Genomic DNA, 19,988 nt, shown 5'->3' with positions numbered 1-19,988 from the left:
AAATTGTTTTAGGGGCGCCTGGGTGGCTCAGTCAGTTAAGCGTCCAACTCCTGATCTCAGCTCAGGTCCTGATCTCAGGGCTGTGAGTTCAAGCCCGATATTGGGCTCCGTGCTGGGCATGGAGCCTACTTGAAAAAAAATGTGCTTACTGTCATATAAAAAAAATCTTTGGTGGCTCTTTACTGCCTGCGGGAGAAGATCCAGATTTCTTTTAACTTGAAAAATTAAAAGCTGGTAATTGGTCACGCACCTTTAATTCTCCTGGTTTTATTTCTTAGCTTTCCCTTCATGCACTTCACGTCTGATTCAGACACAGCAATCTGTTTTAATTTCCTCAGTCCAGAAGGCCTTTGCTTGAATATCTTTTCTGTAGCACATATTAGACATGTGGCCATTATCTGCTTCTATCTGTCTCCCTCACTAGATTGTCAGTCATTCAGGACAGAGACCATGTCTTGTTCATCGCTGTATACCAAGCAGATAACAGAATATAATTAGAGGAACATAAATTCTGTGTCATCTTTCCTATAGCCTCCCATAGTTAGCTTTCTTGTAGCAGATGGGCCAAAGTTATATTTGCTGCTAAGATCCCAAGATAGAAAGAATCTGTGTAGGTAGAGTAGAACCCAATATTTGGACAGGCAGCTGAGTTGAGGGCAGAGCTGATTTCCACTCCTGAGTTATTAAGGAGCTTAACCAACACATGCAAGCACCAATAGTTAGAAGTGGACCAAAACATTTCGGTTAGAAGAAACAGAATAGAAGAAATGGGCTCAAAGACATGGGATTTCTCATACTCTCATTTAGTGGAAAAATAGGTTATGAGGGAGCAGTAGAGAAAAGGATCATTGACTTTTGGAAAAGAGTGAAAGAGCTGAGGTGTCTGATCCCTGTCTCCTGGCGTTCACATGTAATCCTTGCCCCTTAAACGTGGGTAGAAACTGATTTGATTTTAACCAATAGAACGTGGCACAGGTGATTAGATGTCAGTCTCGTGATTGCGTTGCATCCTGTAGTACTCCATCTCGCTAGCAGACTCACTCCCTCTCTTACCCGGGTGGTTCTGAAGAAATAAGTGCCATGAATTTTCGAGCCACGCAGAACAGCATGGTGCCAACAACCACATGAGCAGGGAAGAAAATCCCCCCCCCTAGTGGAGCCTCCAAACAAGAATATCACCCAGTAGGCGGTGGGGATGGAGCACTTGCCATGAGGAGCACTGGGTGATTAAAACAAAAACTTAAAAAAAAAAAAGCATGTCACCCTAGTCAGCACATTGATAACAGCCTTGTGAGATTGTAAGCTGAGGACTCAAGTCATGTCCACACCTTTGGCCCACGGGAACTACAAGATAATAAGTGTGTGGTGATTTGCTATGCAACAGCAGCAACCAAACACAGATTGTAGCATCTGGAACTGGGGTGCCGCTGTAGCCAATGCCTAGCGATGTAGGAGGGGCCTGGAAACCAGACAGTACAGGGCGTCTAGAGAAGCTTGAAGTGTTATGCTAGAGAAGGCCTAATTTGCTTCAAACAGGTTGTTAGTAGAAACCTGGGCTCTAAGGACCCTGTCAGAGGATCCAGAAGGAAGTTAGAGCATGTCACTGAAAAATGGAGGACAAGGGATTCCCATTATGTAATAGCACAAAGTTAGAAAAATTGTTTCTGGCGGTTATGTGGAAAGCAGAACCATAGCTGAAGATATTTGCAAGCCAAGTGTTGAAGGCACTTTCAGGAAAATGTGTGAGGAGAGAGAGAGAGAGAGAGTGTGGAAAGAACTATTAAACATCAGGGAACCAGGGCCTGATGATTTTGAAAATTCTCTGTCTCTGCAGATGATGAAAGATGCTAGAATTAAGGCAATGTGATCTAGAGAGAACGCGGGGGACGTTGACTGTACAGCCATTTGTTTAACCGTCAGAATGATGAGAAGGTCAGAGTATTCTGTCACACAAATGTCTTTTCAAGAGATTGAGGGTTTTCGGCAGATCCTCTCAATCAAACCATAGGGACTCTAGGAAGCTTTAGTTTGTTACTCTTCAAGCATCTCAATGGGAACCAAAGATAGAAAAAAGATTATCTTGGAAAGATCTGTGGGTGTGGGTGTGGCTTTCATCTCATGGAAGGAGCCCCACTGAAATCCATGGGAGACACCCAAAATTTTTGAGAAAATTATTTCAGCAGAAACACTTCCATTTTTCATGGAACGAGAGTACAAAATGAAAGGAGGCTTTTGGCCTCCCGACATTCTCCTGTCAGCAAGGAGACTGATAAAACTACTTGGCTATAAACCCTTGCTGTCATTTATAGAAAAGGAAAGATGACTCAAAGGGCAGAACCAAGATCCCAGATGACTGGGCTGAGAGCCGTGGAGAATTACTGAAATTTAATAAAGGAACTCCCAAGTTTGGTCTGGCCAGACTGATTTTTGAACTGCTATGGGCTGGTAACACATTTTTACCTTCCATTTCCCCCCTTTATGAACTGGAATGTCCATAGCTGTTCTACACCTATCTCACCATTGCATGTGGGGCACATTGGGACAGAAAACTTTAGTCTCACAGATCCACATATGGAGAAGAATTGTTTCTCAGGAGCTGCACTTAATAGATGATATCCAGGGGCCTAATCTGTACCTGTCTGTGTCTTAGATGTTAGGAGTTTGGACTTTGTGCTCGGGCTTTACTGCATTGAGACTCTTGGGAATCTTACAGAAGAGAAAATGTTGCATGTGGAAGAGATCGGAATCATTGATGGCCAGAGGGTAGACCGTGGCAAACAGACTCTAAGGTGGTCCCCGTGATCCCCATTTTCTGGTGTTATTACCTTTTCTTGCAGGACCTATGCCTTGATTCTAACCAATAGAATATGGTAAAGATAATGGGATGTCATTATAATGATTATGTTACATTATACTAGATCCTGTCTTCCCAGTAGACTTCATCTCTCTCTTCACTTGCTGTTTTTAGACAAGTCTCTGTAGACCGTGTAGCTACAAGGAAGTGAATGCTTCCAACAACCACATGAGTGAGGAAATGGATCTTTCCCTAGCGGAACCTCCAGATGAGAGCCCAGCCCCGGCCAGGGTCTTTGTGTTGCAGTCATTAGTTACCCGGTAATAGAAACTTAGTACATTAGCATAGGAGGCAAAACTCCTGATAATCTCCACTTTCATCCCGGGTATTCAAACAGTTAAAGTATTAAGTTTTGAGGGAGAAACAATTGCATTTTATCTTACAAAGCTTTGTCAATGCCTTCTCAAGCATTTTATTAGTTTTCTATTCAAAGAAGTAAAGAATTATTAAAGCCAGTTTTCCACTCAGATTAAGCTTCTACTTCTCTACCCTTCTATATCTGCCTGTTTTCACTTCCGGTACAAGCTGTGTCCAAAGCCAACTCTGCTGGTCTAGTTTTAGGTGTAAGCCCTTTACTGCCATCAGTTGCTTTCAGATTACTCCAGTGGCCCATTTTCATTTTAACAACTTTTTTCTCACTTTATAAATGTATGAGAATTTCAGCATGTCCTGTGCTGACGTTCAGTGAATTGTAACTATGAACGCGTTATGTAAGTAAATATTAATCAGAATATTGTATGCATTTGTTGTCCATTTTGTCCTTAACAATGAAATGTAAAGAGAGACTATGGAAAAATATACTGACTCTTGACATTCTCTACATTGACTTAGGACGGTAGGAGAAGCAAAGCTATTTCTAGGGACATTTTGAACCCAAAAGTTTGATAAATTTTAAAAATAAAATAAATGGGAATGCCTGGGTGGCTCAGTTGGTTAAGCATCTGCCTTTGGCTCAGGTCATGATCCCAGGGTCCTGGGATTGAGCTCCACATCGGGCTCTTCGCTCAGTGGGGAGCCTGCTTCTCCCTCTGCCCTCCCCCACCCCCACTTGTATGCTCTCTCTCTGACAAATAAATACATAAAATCTTTTAAAAAAATAAAAGTAAAATAAATGACTAATAATGGTGTACTCTTCCTATGATTCTTTTCCTTATCATCTCTACTTGCTATTTTTTTAGATATTGTAATTACTTCTTCCTATTTTTATGTCTGTGCCACTGTGTATCTCCTTGACTAGTTTTTAAGTCAGTGGAAATTGTGCTCTTTGGGATATAAGGATGAAACTGAGGCAGACTTAAGTAAGTTGTAAATTACTATGATCAATAGCATCATATTATAGCTTATTTAGTACTATACATCGACTTCATAAACTATGCTTTTAAAAATTTCACTTTCAGTGAAATAGATTATGTCACATTAACATTACTAACAATTTATCACCAAATGATAGAGACAGTTTCTAAAAAGATAAGCAGAGCTAATGAATGTAATGAATGTACATGGATGGAGGGGATGACTGTTAGGAGTCTAAAAGATATCTGTTTCAAGTCTCTCATTTTGCAGGTGAGGAAACTGAGATCCCGGGAATTGACTGACTGAAGTTGTGTGGGCTCAAGGGCTATCAGGTTGTAAATGACGCCGACACTGAGACACATCCTTCACGTGATCTAAGTTTAGACCATGTGAATGGTGCCCCTGAGTTTCCAGTGCACAGCCTGCATGACTGCAAATTAGTACAACCCTGTTCGTTCATGCAGCTCATGGGACCAAAATGCAGATCTCTGAGATCCCGGGCTGGGGCTCTTTCAACTCTGCCAGCCTGCCTTATATCTTTTATGCTTGTTTTGATTCTGCTTTTTAAAAAACGTAATGATTAACCACTTTTTTCATGACTTTTATGTTTTCTAGGATGTGTACAGTGTTAGGGCTGTCATGTGGAATTCATGCAAAGAAATTAAAAGAGCCCTTTATGATTTCAGCTATGGTCTGAGGTTAAATCCTTCCCACATGTGTACCTTCAGAATCAGAGGGGCCCCCACCAAGTCTATTATAGATGAAAATGAAGGGTTTGAGGAGAATGAAGATCATGAAAAGGTAAATGTAATTTTTAAAAAGCTTTTGACATTATGGATTTTAAATTAATATACATTCCTTCTGTTAGCTAATTTTTTAACCTTAATATGAAATATGGGGTGAAAACATTAACTTAGTAATTATAAATTTGGGGGGAGAAATTTAGAAATCATTGCCTCAAGGTAGCATAAAGTGCCTAGACAAAAATGATGGAACAGAAGACCTTGAGTATGTGACTGAGGTAAAGTATATCACACACACTCTCGAAGTATAATACACTAAGATGCTTTTGCAATTTTAAGTATCTCTGAAAGAAGATCTTTAAATCTTTGCAAATTGTAAATATCTTTGGAAAATGTCTAAGTGAAACATATATTTTTATACCTGGTACATCAGTGTTGCATTGATGGCACCTGATCATTAATTAAGCGTGAGATGAATTGCAAATAGTCCTTCTGTTTTTGCCAGGAACCCACTTTGCAGGATATGAAGCTGCCTTTTGGTATTGTGATACATGAATTCCTGGCCAATCTGATGCAATCTTGCGGGATTCTTTTAAATTCAATTAAAAAAAAACTTAGAAAGCTTAGACTTCTCAATCTTTAGTTTCAGTACAATCTGTTGCCACATAGCTCTTGCACCTGTGTTATTGGATAGGAGGGCAAACCTCCTCTGATCTTTGCCACACATCTCTACACAATATTTCTCGATCTCAGCACTCCTGGCATTACGAACTGGTTAAGTCTCTTTTTCTCCAGATTTACTGAGATATAATTGACCAACATTGTGTAAGTTTAAGGTACACGGTGTAATGATTTGATGTATGTATATTTGCAAAATGATTACCACATTGAAGTTAGTTAACACATCTGTCACCTCACAGAGTTTGTCTTGGCTATTATAAATAATGCTGCAGTGAACGTGGGGTGCTTATAGCTCTTCAAGACAGTGATTGGATTTCGTTTGCATATATACCCAGAAATGGGTTTGCTGGATCATATGGTGGTCCAATTTTTAATTTTCTGAGGAACCTCTGTACTCTTTTCCATACTGGCTGTACTAGTTCACCTTCCCCCCTGCAGTGACAGGGTTTCCTTTCCTTCACATCCTCAGCAGTCGTTGGTAACTCCTGTCCTTTTGATTGTAGCCATTCTAACAGGTGTGCGATCATACCTCACCGTGGTTTTGGTTTGCATTTCTCTGATGATTAGTGGTGTTGAGCACCTTTTCATGTACTTGTTGGCCATTAGAATATCCTTTTTTTTTTTTTTAAGATTTTGCTTATTTATTTGAGAGAGAGAGAGAGCACAGTGGAAGAGGATGAGAGCACAAAGGGAGAGGGAGAAGCAGACTCCTTGCTGAGCAGAGAGCCCAACTCAGGGCTCGATCCTGGGACCCCGGGATCACGACCTGAACCGAAGGCAGATGCTTAACCTACTGAGACACCCAGGCACCCCTAGAATATCCTTTCTGGAAAAATGTCTATTGAGGTCCTTTGCCCATTTAAAAATATTTGTTTGTTGTTTGTTTGTTTGTTTGTTTGTTTATAGAGCACATGAGCGGGGAGGGGCAGAGGGAGAGGGAGAAAGAGAACCTCAGGCAGACTGTGTGCTGAGCACAGAGCCTGACTGGGAACTTGATCTCACAACCCTGACACCATGACCTGAGCTGAAGCCAAGAGTCGGACACTCGACCAGCTGAGCCACCCAGGTGCCTCTTTTTTGCCCATTTTTGCCCGTTTTTGATTAGATGAAGATGATGATGATGATAATGGTGGTGATTTTGCTATTGAGTAGTATGAGGTACTTTTGGATATTAACCTCTTACCAGATATGTGGTTTACAAGTGTTTTCTCGCATCCTTCAGGTTGCCTTTTCATTTTGCCGCTCGTTTTGCTGTGCAGAAGCTTTTTAGTTTGATGTAATCCCCCGTTTATTTTTGCTTTGTTGCTTGGCTTTGTGTGTCATATCCGTAAAATCATTGCCAAGACCAATGTCAAGGATCTTTTTCACTGTGTTTTTTGGTAAGAGTTTCATGGTTTCAGGTCTTGGTTAGGTCTGCACCATGTGGGGCCGTCCTGTCCGTGGAAGGGTAACGTTTTGCAGCATCTCTGGACTCTACTCGGTAGAGGCTCGGAGTTCCCTGTCTCTCAGTTGCAAGAAAGGAAAGTGTCTCTAGACATTGCCAGCTATTCCCTGGGGGGCTAAACTGTGCCCAGTTGAGAATCGTGGCTTTATCCCTTTGGATTCATGTAAGGTTTTTGAAAAAGGATACAAGCAAAAACTATCTTATCTTCTGTTGTTTGGGATTTCCAGACACTGTTAAGCTTTTCCAATCCTGTTAAGCCCTAGACTTGTAGATGTTCTATCATTTAACCTCTTGCAAACTGGCCAGTTCTTGCCTAATCTTATCTCTCTTGTAATAACTTGCCAAAAAGTGGCAAGGAGCTGTAAATGCATAGTGACATTCTGGCTTTTTTGTTGTTGTTATTGTTGTTGCTTCCCTTAGAGTTGTCGGCATGATAGGCATATGATTTGTCTTCTAAATTATCACAGGAGACCCTTAAAAGTTTTGCTGTGGCATAGCAAGAGTCCCCAGATATTTAATGTCCTTTATCCTTGCCATCACACTGCTAAATCAATAGGATATTTTAGGCTTTTGTTATGGCAACCCTCCACTTCTGAGTATTAGTCTCTGTTACAGGTTTGAATGACAAGAAAAAAAAAGAGATTTTGGACAGAAGAAACAGCTAACGGAAAGATGCAGGAGTAGGAACATGCTTGGTCTATTTGAGGAAACAAAAGAAAGCCAGTGTGAATGGAGCTTAGTGGAAAAGGGATGGAACAATCTAAGATGAGGTCATAGAGCTAGGCAGGGCCCAGACTTGTAGGGCTTTCCAGACAGTGTAAGAAGTCAGGATTTGTTCCAGGAGCAAGGGGCAGCCATTGGAATGTGTTAAGCAGAGAAAAAGAAAAAGTTGGGTCATTCTGGGTAGCATGGGAGTAATGGACTGTAGGGAAATGAGCAGGAGCAGGGAGTCTTATAAGAAGTTCACATGAGATATGGTAGTTGCTTAGAAATGAACTATTGTCAAAAAGATGGAAGAAAATGGATGGGAATAAGAAGTTTTTAAAGATAAAACTGGAAGGATTCCTTGATAAATTGGATATTGGGTGTAACTGAATAAGAGAGATCAAGGATAATTCCTGGATTTTGGCTTCAGTAACTGGGGGAATAGTGGTTTAATTTGTTGAGCTGGAAAAGACTCAATGATAAAAACAGGAGTTCTATATATATATATATTTTTTTTTAATTTAATTTTTTTGTCAAATCAAGTTTGAAATGCCATTAGTCAGTTACGTGGTTACATTAAGCGGCCTACTTGCTCTATGATTCAACATTTCCTGGAAGATATAAGGAATAGTAATTTTGGCTTGAGAGTCACAGGCATTTGAGGATATCGAAAGCCATGGTCCTGAATGAGGTCATTAATGGAGAGTGGAGAAGAGAAGGGAGCTTAGCATAGGCTCTGGGGCTTACCAACGTTTAGCATTTGAGGATAGTAAGTGGAAAAGTAAGGGAAACTGACAAGGGGAAGAGAGAGGGGTAGAAAGGGCTGGAGAGACTGGGTGGCAGGGATGAGAGGTGAATCATATTTATTCTGCTGATTTCCAGTCCTTTCACCAGTAGGAGTTTTGGATATATCATTCCAGGGGGTATAAGCAGATAGTTAATACAAGAGGATTCATATTCCTTAAAGATACTCAAATCGAAACAGGAAGATATAGTACATTTTGCAACTTGCTTTCTTAACAGCATGTCTTAAAGATCTTTCCATATTAACACACACACACTGACCTTTTCCATGACTTCATAGTATTTGAAATTTATCTTCAAAGGCTAAGCAACTCTCCAGTTTTCAGATGTCTTATAAAGGGATGCTCTTTCCCCCCCACACTAATAGTAAGGTAAAGACTAAGAAGCTACCCCAACATGAAACATTCCAATTTGAATTAATGAGTACTTGGAGCGTCAGATTTGACCTTAACTTCGAGATTTAATAATTGCCAGAATGGAGAGTTATGGAATACCAGCAACAATGTTCTCAATCACTAGAAGAGAGAAATATGGGAAAAAAAGAGAAAATGTTCCCTTGTGTAGGTTTCATGCACTCAAAAGCAATAGAATTAAATCAACACCCTTTGACAATGCAGAGGAATGGGGAGTTATTAAAACTATCCAACCCTAACCCCTGGCTGCTGGAATCCTTGCTTCAATTAATAAAGCAGCTTCCTTTGCTTTTATTGAGTTATAAGTAGAAAAATTCAACCTGTTGCTCTCTGAAAAAGTTAGTGACCATGGGTGTAAAAAATTTCTTCTCTTTATTTCTGAACAATTCTGTTTCTTACTGCAATGAAGCAATGCGCCTGGTAAAAAGACTAATCACTGGATGCTTCCATTACCATCCAATTATCCAGATTCATTTGTTAGATTGCTTGTAATTGTCAAACAGCTTTTTGTACCACAGAAATAGACTCTGTATCATAATAAGTATACAATTAGTCACCATAAACAAACTTATAACTTAAAACAGTAACGACTTCTGAGAGAAAAATTTCTCACACTTCTGCTCGATGATTATTGCATTTAGGCATCATTAATGAAGTGTTAGCCATTCCCATTAATACAGTTGAGATGGCAACTTTTTTTCTTCAATAGCTTTGTAAAATATGCCCAACTAATAAGCATTTTGGGGTTGTTACAGACTTGAGCAGTCTTGCAGTGGCTGCTTTCTATGACAAGTAAATGCTGTAACGGATGAGGAGAATTTAAGCTACCTAAAAAAAATTCACTGTGATGGTGAAATAGGGCTTCATTAATTTTTTTCAAGCTGTTGGTTTACACATGCACCCATGCGGAGGTCTGGGGGCCTGGGGAGGGAAGGAGCCTCAGGCCTGGACAGCTATATCCCATCTGTTCTTTTAACCGGAAGTTACATTCCAAACCCACACGGAGGTCACTCTGCAACTTGGGGGCTGTATTTTTTCCTGGGAGGCTCTCTTTCTGATCTGATGCACAGGCCTGAGGCTCTCCCTTACTCTCATTTTTCTCCCACCTGGTCAAGCTTGTATGTGTTGTCAAGATCTTTAGCCTTAAGACAGTTTTCCTTATACCTTCTTTGCCTTTCTTCTGCTGATGGAAGTATTTAAAGAGTAGATTCTGTGTGATTCTTTCAGCCTGGGCTCAGTCTCTATTCACTGATCGCAGGCAAGAAGGATTCATCTTAGGGTGTTTTTGTTTTTCTCATGGATTGCCACACTAACCGCTTGGTCCCTCAAAGTCGGGTTAGTAGTTTGTTTTATTTGTTTCTCAGAATTTTGTCTGCTTTCTTCAGCAGTTTCTTTCTTCTGTACTGTTTTCTCAAGAGGCCATACAGCATGTGGATTCCGGGCTTTTTTTTTTTTTTTTTTTTTTTTTGCTTTGTTCCAAATGGTTCTGGTTTAAGATAATATTTCTCAAAATGCACGTCTGAGTTTGGGACCCTTTCCTATTGGCAGTGCTGACTGTTCATTGCTATTTTTGTTGTTTTTTCATCTGGTTCGGGTGATGGGCTTCTTAAATTCTGCCCCAAACTACCAATTATCTAGGACCTAAGCCCCCAAGGGCAGATCTTGTTTTATAATCCACTGTCTGCCTAGTTCCAGATTATTTTGGAATAACGAATGACTCTTTCACAAGGTACACTAAATGACAGGTCATATCAGGTATCCTTCGTCTACGGAAACTATATTCAGTTGAGTGGCATGGACCTACTAGACTTAAAGCTTCGGGATGTGTATGTATGTTTCCATCACAACCTTCAGCTCCTCGTCTAGGTGGACAGTCCTCCTCTCCAGTCTGTGGCCTCTCCTCCCTCTCCTGCTTCCCACAGAAGGCTACCTCTGGACATCTGCACATCCCAGTAAGCTCTGGGAATTGGAGGTGATGAGGTGCGTTTTAGGCACTTGGTCTGATTCAAATGAATGCTATATGCTAGATATTAAATAGTTATATACGGCTCCTCACCAGAAGATATGGAAGAGGTTTTATGATATAAATATATTTTAGGTAAATATAATTTGTATAATATATAAAATAATATATATTTTATATAAATATAATTTTTCTCAAAGTGAACAGTTGTGTATGCATTAATAAAACAAGGACGTACCTTGCCTGCCTGCGGTATGCCTGGCCTTGAGTCATGACTGGGGTAATTCCTGTCCTCAGAGGGCTCATGATCTAGTGAGAGAAGACAATAAATACAGATTATATACATTTGCAACCCGGTTTCAAGGATCGGATGAAAACAGTTCAAATCCTGTAGGATCCAATCATTATTGATAATAGAGATGAAAGTTAAGAAAAGTCTTTTTTTTAAAGATAGATTTATTTACTTACTTACTTACTTACTTACTTAGGAGAGAAAGACCGAGATAGCAAGAGAGAGAGCACAAGTAGGGAGGAGAGAGAGAAGCAGACTCCTGGCTGAGCAGGGAGCCCCATGTGGAACTTGATCCCGGGGCCCTGAGATCATGACCTGAGCCAAAAGCAGATGCTTAACCGACTGAGCCACCCAGGCCCCTGAAAGTTCAGAGATGTCTTTACATTTTATTCCCCTGCGGATTGGAGGGATAGATTGGTGATTGTTTTTTAAAGCTTTTGAAATGTTGCCTGAAATTCAAATGAAAATTTTGCATAACATTTCTGGGCTTTAAAGAGAAAAAAAAGATATTTGGCAACCTAAGGTATCTTTACTTAAGATAGGAATCTTTTCATGTTCCCTGAGTACACACTGAAAGTCAAAGATTCACACCAACTATTCAAATGCAAAACTCTCATTGAATCCAACAGCTTTCTCTTCTGCTTTTAGCTACTAGTTTATTTTCCACTTGCTCTTCGAAAATGAATGCTGTATGAAAATTGCGAGGTATACTTGCTAAGGTGTGGGCATAAATGGTACCATCTGGTATTGTTAACACGCATTCTACCTAAATAGCTGGACCGTAGAACGTTAACTGCTATTTTATTTACTAAACCAGGAAAACTTACTGTGTTTATTTTAACCCGATATCTTTTCATGGCTGTATTTCCAATGTTTTGTTAAGATTTTTACAAGAGAAAATTAAAATTCTGTGTTGGGTTTTTTTTTCAGTAAGCATGAGTTCTAGTTTATTAAGATCTATTTCTCATACATTCTTGAAAGAGCTAAGCAAATCCATGTATGTATCTTTTAACTTTATGGAATAAGAAATAAAAAGGATAGGAAGGCCGAGATTTGAGCATCTTTTAGATTTTCTTCTCTCTTTGTCTCTGGACCCAACTATCACAAAGCAGATTTCTTTCACAGTTCCAAGGAAATGCCTATCGCAACGCCATGTTCTCATTCTGGATGACAAAATAAGGTGGATGGTTCCCCATTTCCTTTACAGAACAAAACTCTTACTATTAAGCCTCCTCATAGCAATAAATGTGTGACCGATAGCATTCATAAGGTTGGAGAATTTGAAACTAATTGAATCTACATTGAAAGAAACAATATTCGAGTAATATATCAAAAAATAAAAAGTATACATTTTCCAAAAAAATATTTTTTTCAGCTTACACATTTAAAATAGGAGCTAGAGGAGTATGTATAGTGTTCCTTTCTGCCCTACCTCAGACCTCAATTCTATGATCACTAACTGACCTTTTCAAACAGAATGAAGACTCTGCCCCCGGCTTCACCAGGGGCAAGAGCAATGAGTAGACTCGGACTAGAGTGTGCAGTGGCCTCGGCAGTAGACAGAGCCCCGGCTCAACCTGTGGCTCCGGCTTTCTCTTCTTCGTCTTGCAGAGTCTCCTCAGACTGAGTTGGAATGAACTTGGGTTAGTCCCGTGAACCCTGGCCAGAAAATCTAGGATTTGCACCTCGGTGGCTTCAGTGTGGGCTCTTGGGCCCCATAGAAATTCAGATCGTGTGGGATCGTTGTGGAACCACCTGTTGTTACTCCAGGTACTTTTCCTTCGTGAAATCTTTGGTGACGAGTTCCCTGAGCTCCCCACAGATAAAGTGCTTCCTCTCAGAATCCATCCCCATCACATTCAGAACTTCCTAGACTTCCTCTTCAGTGACACAGTTGTCCTTCTGTCAGGATGCTGGTCTTAGGCCCGCCCTTTTCACCATGCAACACCCTATCACATGTGAGGCCCAATTTGATGAGGTCATGGCAGGAGTTGGTGAGATCTACTTCCTTCACATCAAGGCCAAAGATCACCTCCACGTGCTCAGAGGCTCTCAGGAGGATCTTAGTGAAGTGGTCTTCGTACTCTTTGATGACAATCTTCAACATATCTGCCTTTGTCATTGGTTCATTCACTCCATACCAGAGCAACATGAAATTGACCAATTAATCTACTACTCTCTTATCTATGGGCACGTTCTTGCGGTCTAGCCCAAACTGTGAAGTGCTATTTTAGTTCTTCTTCTTGGCTCTTGGATCCCGCACCTGATGTGCTTGATGAGGTGGCTCTGGTGGCCGTGGACGATGAGTGGAAACTCTGAGGATTCTCAAGGGTACTAGTTATACCAACATCAGGAGGCTCCTTCAGATCGCCAGGCTTTAGAGGATGGGAGGAGAGACAGGCCTCCTCCAGAGCCTTAGAGATCTGTATATCCTCTGGATCTTACTGGGTCTCAATTCAGGTCTGAAGGGGTAGATCATGTAAGCACTGTGGATCCTTCTGAGGTAGAGGCATGATGTCTCTTGTGGATGGCAGTGAGCAGGAGTGTGGATGGGAAGGTGGGCAATGAGGAATCACTGCCAAATGTTGGTAATGATGCAGAGAAATGATGCACCCATACGTTGCTGGTGGTGATATAAAATGGACCAGCAGCTCTGCTCTTTTACTATCAGTCATATCCCAGAAGAAGATGCCTTCTTGAGACTGAGTCAGTGTAGCTTGAATTTCTGGAATCTGATGGATGTATATTTTCTTGGGGATACTGAAATATCCTAGAAGGTTCAGTTCTGCACATATACAATAAACTTAGGCTTCTTCAATTTTGAGGCACTCAAGAGCATAAAAGATAGATCACCAGTTTATTATAAAAGGATATAATTCAAGATCAGCTAGGTGGAAGAGAGGCACGGGGTGGGGGCAGGGGGGACATGGCAGGGAGCAGGGGGAAGTGCACGGAGCTCCCACACCCTCCCCCGGTGTGCCACTCTCCCAGATCCCCACATGTTTACCAACCTGGAAGCTCTGCATTATTGTTTTTCAAAGCAGCATTTTTCCTTCCATGTCCATTCCTTTCCATTTGCTCATCCCACTTTCTTTGAGAAACAAGCTACCTGTTCCTCCTTAAATTGTTCTCTGTTCTAGTAGCCTGCTTGGAACCAGGCTCTGCACCCATAATTTTTAGATGTATGATCTGGAACCTAATGGAATTAGAAACAGAAACGTGTCAAAACAGTACTTTGTCATCGCCTGCCTTCTTCCAGTTTCACTAGAGAGAGATGCAAAGGTACAAATGTCCTGTCTGTACGAGGCAGCCCCTCAGTGCTTTCTCTGAGGAGGAGCAGTCATTTGAGGCCATCCACATGTTACCAGGACAAACATGCTGGGTCTGCCTAAATCGTGTGAGGAGAGAGAGCTGCATGCAGTGCTACTTACCCCTGTATCGGGTCCTGTAGATCTTTGCAGAACTGCGAACCCATAGAAGGCTGCCCTGCACAGATTTCTTTCAGCTCCGTATCTGGGTATCAGGAAAAATATGCAGGTAAGACAAACTCACAGCTCTGATCACCAGCCCAGGATTCTGCCTCTGATACTGGTACTAAGGGAATTGGTTCCTTCCGTAATCTGCCAAGTAATTATTGCATAGCTAGCTTTAGTTGCGGGGTATGAAAGGGCAAGTAAAACCAGATGCAGTCCCTGATCTCAAGGAGCTTACAGTCTTGTAGAAAAGAATGAACATCAAATAATGACACAGATAAATGTGCACTTCGGCCTGCATGAGGACGGTGCTGTGAGAGGGAGGAGCTAAAGAATCCAACCTGGTTGCTGGGGCAGGCCAGTCTTTCCCGAGCAGCAGTGTTTATGCTGAAGTGATTTGGGGAAGGGGGATTATCAGGGGGAGGAAGGCTGGTCCTTGGGCAGAAGGAGAGCATGTACAAAGGCACTGTGCTTAGAGGGAGCAGGATGACTGAGGAACTGAAAGAAAGCAGCATGGCTGGGGTGTAGAGGGTCAGATAGAGCGTGGCGTGATGTGATCCTGGACAGGCAGACAGGGGTCAGACCGTATCGATGTCTTGTGGAATTGGGGTTATAATTACAAGAGCAGTGGGAGGTCCCTGAATGGATTTAAGCAAGGGGTTGGTGTGGAGAGAGCAAGTTGGGGTAAGGTGACAGGCCACCAAGTCCCTAGATTCCTTTTGAGTTTAGCCTCTGTAAATATTCTAACCTATTTTTTTTCTCTTTCACATTACCCATGGTAAAGAACAAAAACCAACCTAGTGAAGTTTAAGACCTATTTGGCTTTATCCAACAATTCATGACTCAGGCAACATCCCATCTAACAAATAGAAGTGTGCTTCCAGGAGTCTACAAAATGGAAGGTGTTATAGGCAGAAATGAGGTGGGACAAGGAAGTTATTAGCCAGAGAAAAGAAAGGGTTGTTTGACACAAGGTCACCTTCCCTTAGGGGAGAGTGCGGGAGGTCTTATGTGCAGATTGTCTCCCAAGTGCTGATCAGGAAATTCCACACTGATTGGTTTCAGATTCCACTCCTGCGACAGGCTGGAACTGCCCTAGATTCGGTATTAAGTTGGTGGAGCTTAGCAAGTCACTCTGTTTTGGGCTTGTTGTTTCTGTTTAACAGTATCGGTCAAGCCTGTTTTTATTTTCAAATAAATGGTATTAACTCTGAGTATATAAAGGTAAATAATTCCTGAGTTGAGACCAAAAAGTTACTACTATTGAGAAAACAGAAAAATTTATTGAATTATTTTTCTAATGAAAATAAAGGCATTATCATTCTGAAATTTTGTTCCTTTTAAGATGACAAATTGTATTCTTTTAGTGCCTATGCTATAAAGCACTAATTTATTTTTTCATCTTTATACTACTTTTATTCTCAAGGAGTGCCCCAATCCCTTTCATGTTCAGACAATTCAAACCCTTAGTAATTTTTATTTTTATTTTAAACCTGACCTCCTCTCAGTCTTTATATGTCTGGATGAGAGAGGCCAGTTTCTCTAAGGATATTACGCTGTAAGTCCATTCATCCCTGTTTAGTCAAGTCTTCAAAGAAATGGAATCCTGTAGCCAAATATTTACTTGCTCACCCTTCTCTGTCTTGGGTCTGTCTGAATTCGCCTTTACTGCTTTGTTGCATAAGGTCCAGATAGAAAGGCAGGTCAGTCATCTGGGAGTCCTCTACTTGTGGGAGGCGTATCAGCTAGACGTCGTTGGTTGCAAGCAACAGACTAGTACAACACGAATGTGTTAGAAGAGTTTGCTCACCAGGTTCAGAAGGAACCAAAACGGGCTGTTTCAGGGTCCCTGCAGCAGTCTCAGGAGCGTGCTCTGGACACATTCCGCTTCATGTATCTGAGAGACGAATATGTTAATGTATTGCTGCAATGGCTTCATCTTAACATTGTCAGTGTAATTGAAAACACCGAAAGGAGCCAAAAATCCAAATAAAAAAAGAATCTAACACACAACAAAGAACCTGCTACTCATATTTTTGGAAGGTACCTTGACTGCATATTTATAGCTAGGAAAATGGTCATGTCCTCTGACCAGTAATCGTCACCTTATAAAAATGTAAAAAAAAAAAAATGTGTTGGTTATTAAGTTTACACTTTTGGCAAATTTGCAGAACGCATTTAACTTTGACTTTCATTTGGAGGATGCTTTCAGAAATGACGATTCTATGGCATTGCAAGTTTAATCACTATTTCAAAATATTTCTTGGATAGCTTTATGACCATGAGATTTAACGCCCTCAGTCAATCTGTGACTTAGAATTGCAGCGATTCCTCCCAAAGGGCGCCGCTCCTAAAGATGTACGGTCCGCGTCAGTGACTGAGGCAGAAAACCTCAATTCGCAAAGGGCTGCGTTCGAGCCAGTTTTCTGAATCTGAGACTCACAGACGTCCCCCTGCCTTCAGCTAAGTGCACTTTAAACTTGGAGTTTGAATCAAACTTAGCACCAAGTCTTACCAAGCGAAAGGTCAGCTATTTAATGGTATCGTTTTAATTAAATGATAATGGCTCTTTGTGTTATATAAAAAGAAAGTAAGCAAGTTCCAAAATGGAAGACTGAATAACTAATTCTAATGAGGGAATCAGACTTAGGAACACAGACAGCAAAGTTCTTATTAATTACTTTTTTAATGAAAATTTATTTTGTTCCATTTGCCTCTGCATTAGCTTTTATAATGGAGTGTATTTCCTATATTTATATTAGGTTTTTAATTACAGCGAATGTTGCTGAGTCATCTTACCCAGAATGTGGAAAATAGGACAAGAATACTGAAGATGTATTGCTATTGGAACTTAAGATAAACTGTATTGATCATGAAAACTCACTTTTCAATACTCACTATTTTAGAAACAAATTTTTACGTTAGATATCATATTAACTCAGAGTCAAAATTACTTTACCTTCAATATTGGCCATTTCTATCTCAAAACTGAAAATGCTTCTCATTTCTGTAGGTAGGGTTATAAATGTTCATTATTCAGTTTATGGTTACTATGGTTAATTTAAATCATAGGAACCAGAGCGATTTTGTAAAGATTCTCATGAAAGCGAAAATAAAGATTGAGTCATCCGCAAATCTAACGTGCCCGGAAACAGGCTGACGAGCCGGGTATGTTTGGGTGAGCTGGTACTGGGGGCTTCCCTCTTTTCAGTGTTGATCTACCCACGGCCTCTCTTTACTTCTCGCTTTCACCTTATATAAAAACTCGAAACCTGCCTTTTAGCCAAATTACTCTCTTGAAAATGTTCTGAGAAATCCAGTGATTTTCTAATTGCTAGTCCCAGCGATTTTTAATATATTTTTAACTGAAGTTGAACATAACACGTTGGAGAATGCACAGATCCTCACTGGACATCTCAGGGAGTCCTCTCTTCTAAGGCAACCACCACCCTTCCCTTTACAGTGTAGTTTTGCCTGAGTTTTGAACTTTATGTAAACATAATCCCACAGTTCTCTCTCTCTTTTTTTTTTACAAGACTTTTTTTTTTTTTTTTTAAGATTTTATTTATTTATTTGACAGAGAGAGAGAGACAGCCAGTGAGAGAGGGAACACAAGCAGGGGGAGTGGGAGAGGAGGAAGCAGGCTCCCAGTGGAGGAGCCTGACGTGGGGCTCGATCCCAGGACCCTGGGATGAAGCCCTGGGCCAAAGGCAGATGCTTAACGACTGAGCCACCCAGGTGCCCCCAGTTCTCTCTTTCTGAGTTCTTTGTTCCACAGAGTACTTTTAAAGTTCTTCTATATTGTTAGATGGAGGTACTTATTTTCATTTCTGTACAATGTTCTATTACAGAATATATCATATTTTATCCACTTTACTGGCGATTTGAGTTATAGCCATGTTTTGGTCATTTTGAATGCTTCCATGGATGCTTTTGTGTGCATATTTCTTTTGAGTTATATACTTAGGAGTGGGCTACTGTGCCATAGGATGAATACCCTAACTCCTGTAGGGAATGCCAAATATTTTCTCAAAATGATGGTAATAATTTAATGCCTCCACCACTAATGTATGAGACTTTTCATTACACAAACATGTTATTTTAAGTCTTGAATTTAACTATTTCAGTAGGTGATGAGCGGTATCTCATTGTATTTTTTATTTGCATTTCCCTGATTACTGATAAAATTTGTCACTTTTCAGAAGTCTGTTGCTTGGATTCCCTCTTTTGAGCGGTACTGGTTCAAGGCTCCTGCTCATTTTTTTTTAAATGCATTGTTTTTTCTTATTGATTTGTAGTTTTATGTATACACATATCTCCTCCTGGTCTGTGGCTTGACTTCTTACTGTCTTAACTGTGTCTTTGATGAACATACATCTTCAATGTCAATAAAATCGAATTTGTCAGTTTTTTCTTTTACTGTTAGTGTTAGCAGTAGGAGAGTCTGCCTTGTGTGAATAGAGGTCTCAGTTCTTGGATTCCCCACAAAAAGATTTAAGTGAGGATCTGCATTCAAATAAAGATGCCAGAAGGAAAGTAGCAAGCACGAAGCAGTTTATTAAAGCGAAAGTACACTCTCCAGGTGGGAGAGAGGGCAGGTTCCAGGACAGGGAAATGGCCCTAGGTTGTTTTGAGATTGGTTGTTACTGGATCTTTCTGAGCTGGAAGGAGCTGGGAGGTACAGGGGGGTGCTAATGAAGGCTGCTTCCATCCATTGTCAACCATCGACAAGGTTTGTACTGGAACTGTCATGGCTGCCTTTCTCAATGGGGGGAAGCTTGTGCCCTTAATGCAAATGTGTTATAATAAGTCTAAGGGTTACCCTGGGCAGAAGTACAAGAGGAGAGAGCACATGCTCTGCACCTGTGGCTCTTAGTCAGCCCGAAGGTCTTGGAGCCCGCAGGGTAGGGGAGTTGTGCCCCTGGGGTTCTAAAGCATAACCTCATTATCACTGGCCTTGCCTCCAGCTCAGGTCTCTATCATTCCCCTTCGAAAACTTGGGACTCTGCTTGGGACTCTGCCTCCGGTGTTCCTTCCAGTGCTCACAGCTAGCTTCTCTATCTAACATCAGTGCTTTTTACATTCTGTTGAAGAAGTCATTTTCTCATCCTGAGGCATAAGAGTATTTCCTATATCGTCTTCTAAATGTTTTATTGATTTACCTTTTAGAAATCACTTTTGGACATTGTAGAATTAGAGAACAAGTCAAACAAGGCTTGTAGGAGTGTAATCTAGGAAAAGTGGAGATCTTAAGTTCGATATAAATAGTTCCAAGTCAAGGACTCAAACAGTTTTTACTGAAAAAAAAAAATTATATAGTCTG

General features: G+C 40.8%; 1 pseudogene; it reads right to left on the bottom strand.

Moving 5' to 3' along the window:
• Window positions 1-12,764: 12,764 nt before the first annotated feature.
• Window positions 12,765-16,548, bottom strand: LOC103659073 (annotated as a pseudogene).
• Between the last annotated feature and the right edge of the window lie 3,440 nt (window positions 16,549-19,988).

This window comes from Ursus maritimus, unplaced genomic scaffold (genome assembly GCF_017311325.1).
Source record: "Ursus maritimus isolate PB19 unplaced genomic scaffold, ASM1731132v1 scaffold_3, whole genome shotgun sequence".
Lineage (NCBI taxonomy): Eukaryota > Metazoa > Chordata > Mammalia > Carnivora > Ursidae > Ursus > Ursus maritimus.
This window is presented reverse-complemented; position numbering and strand designations above follow the sequence as displayed.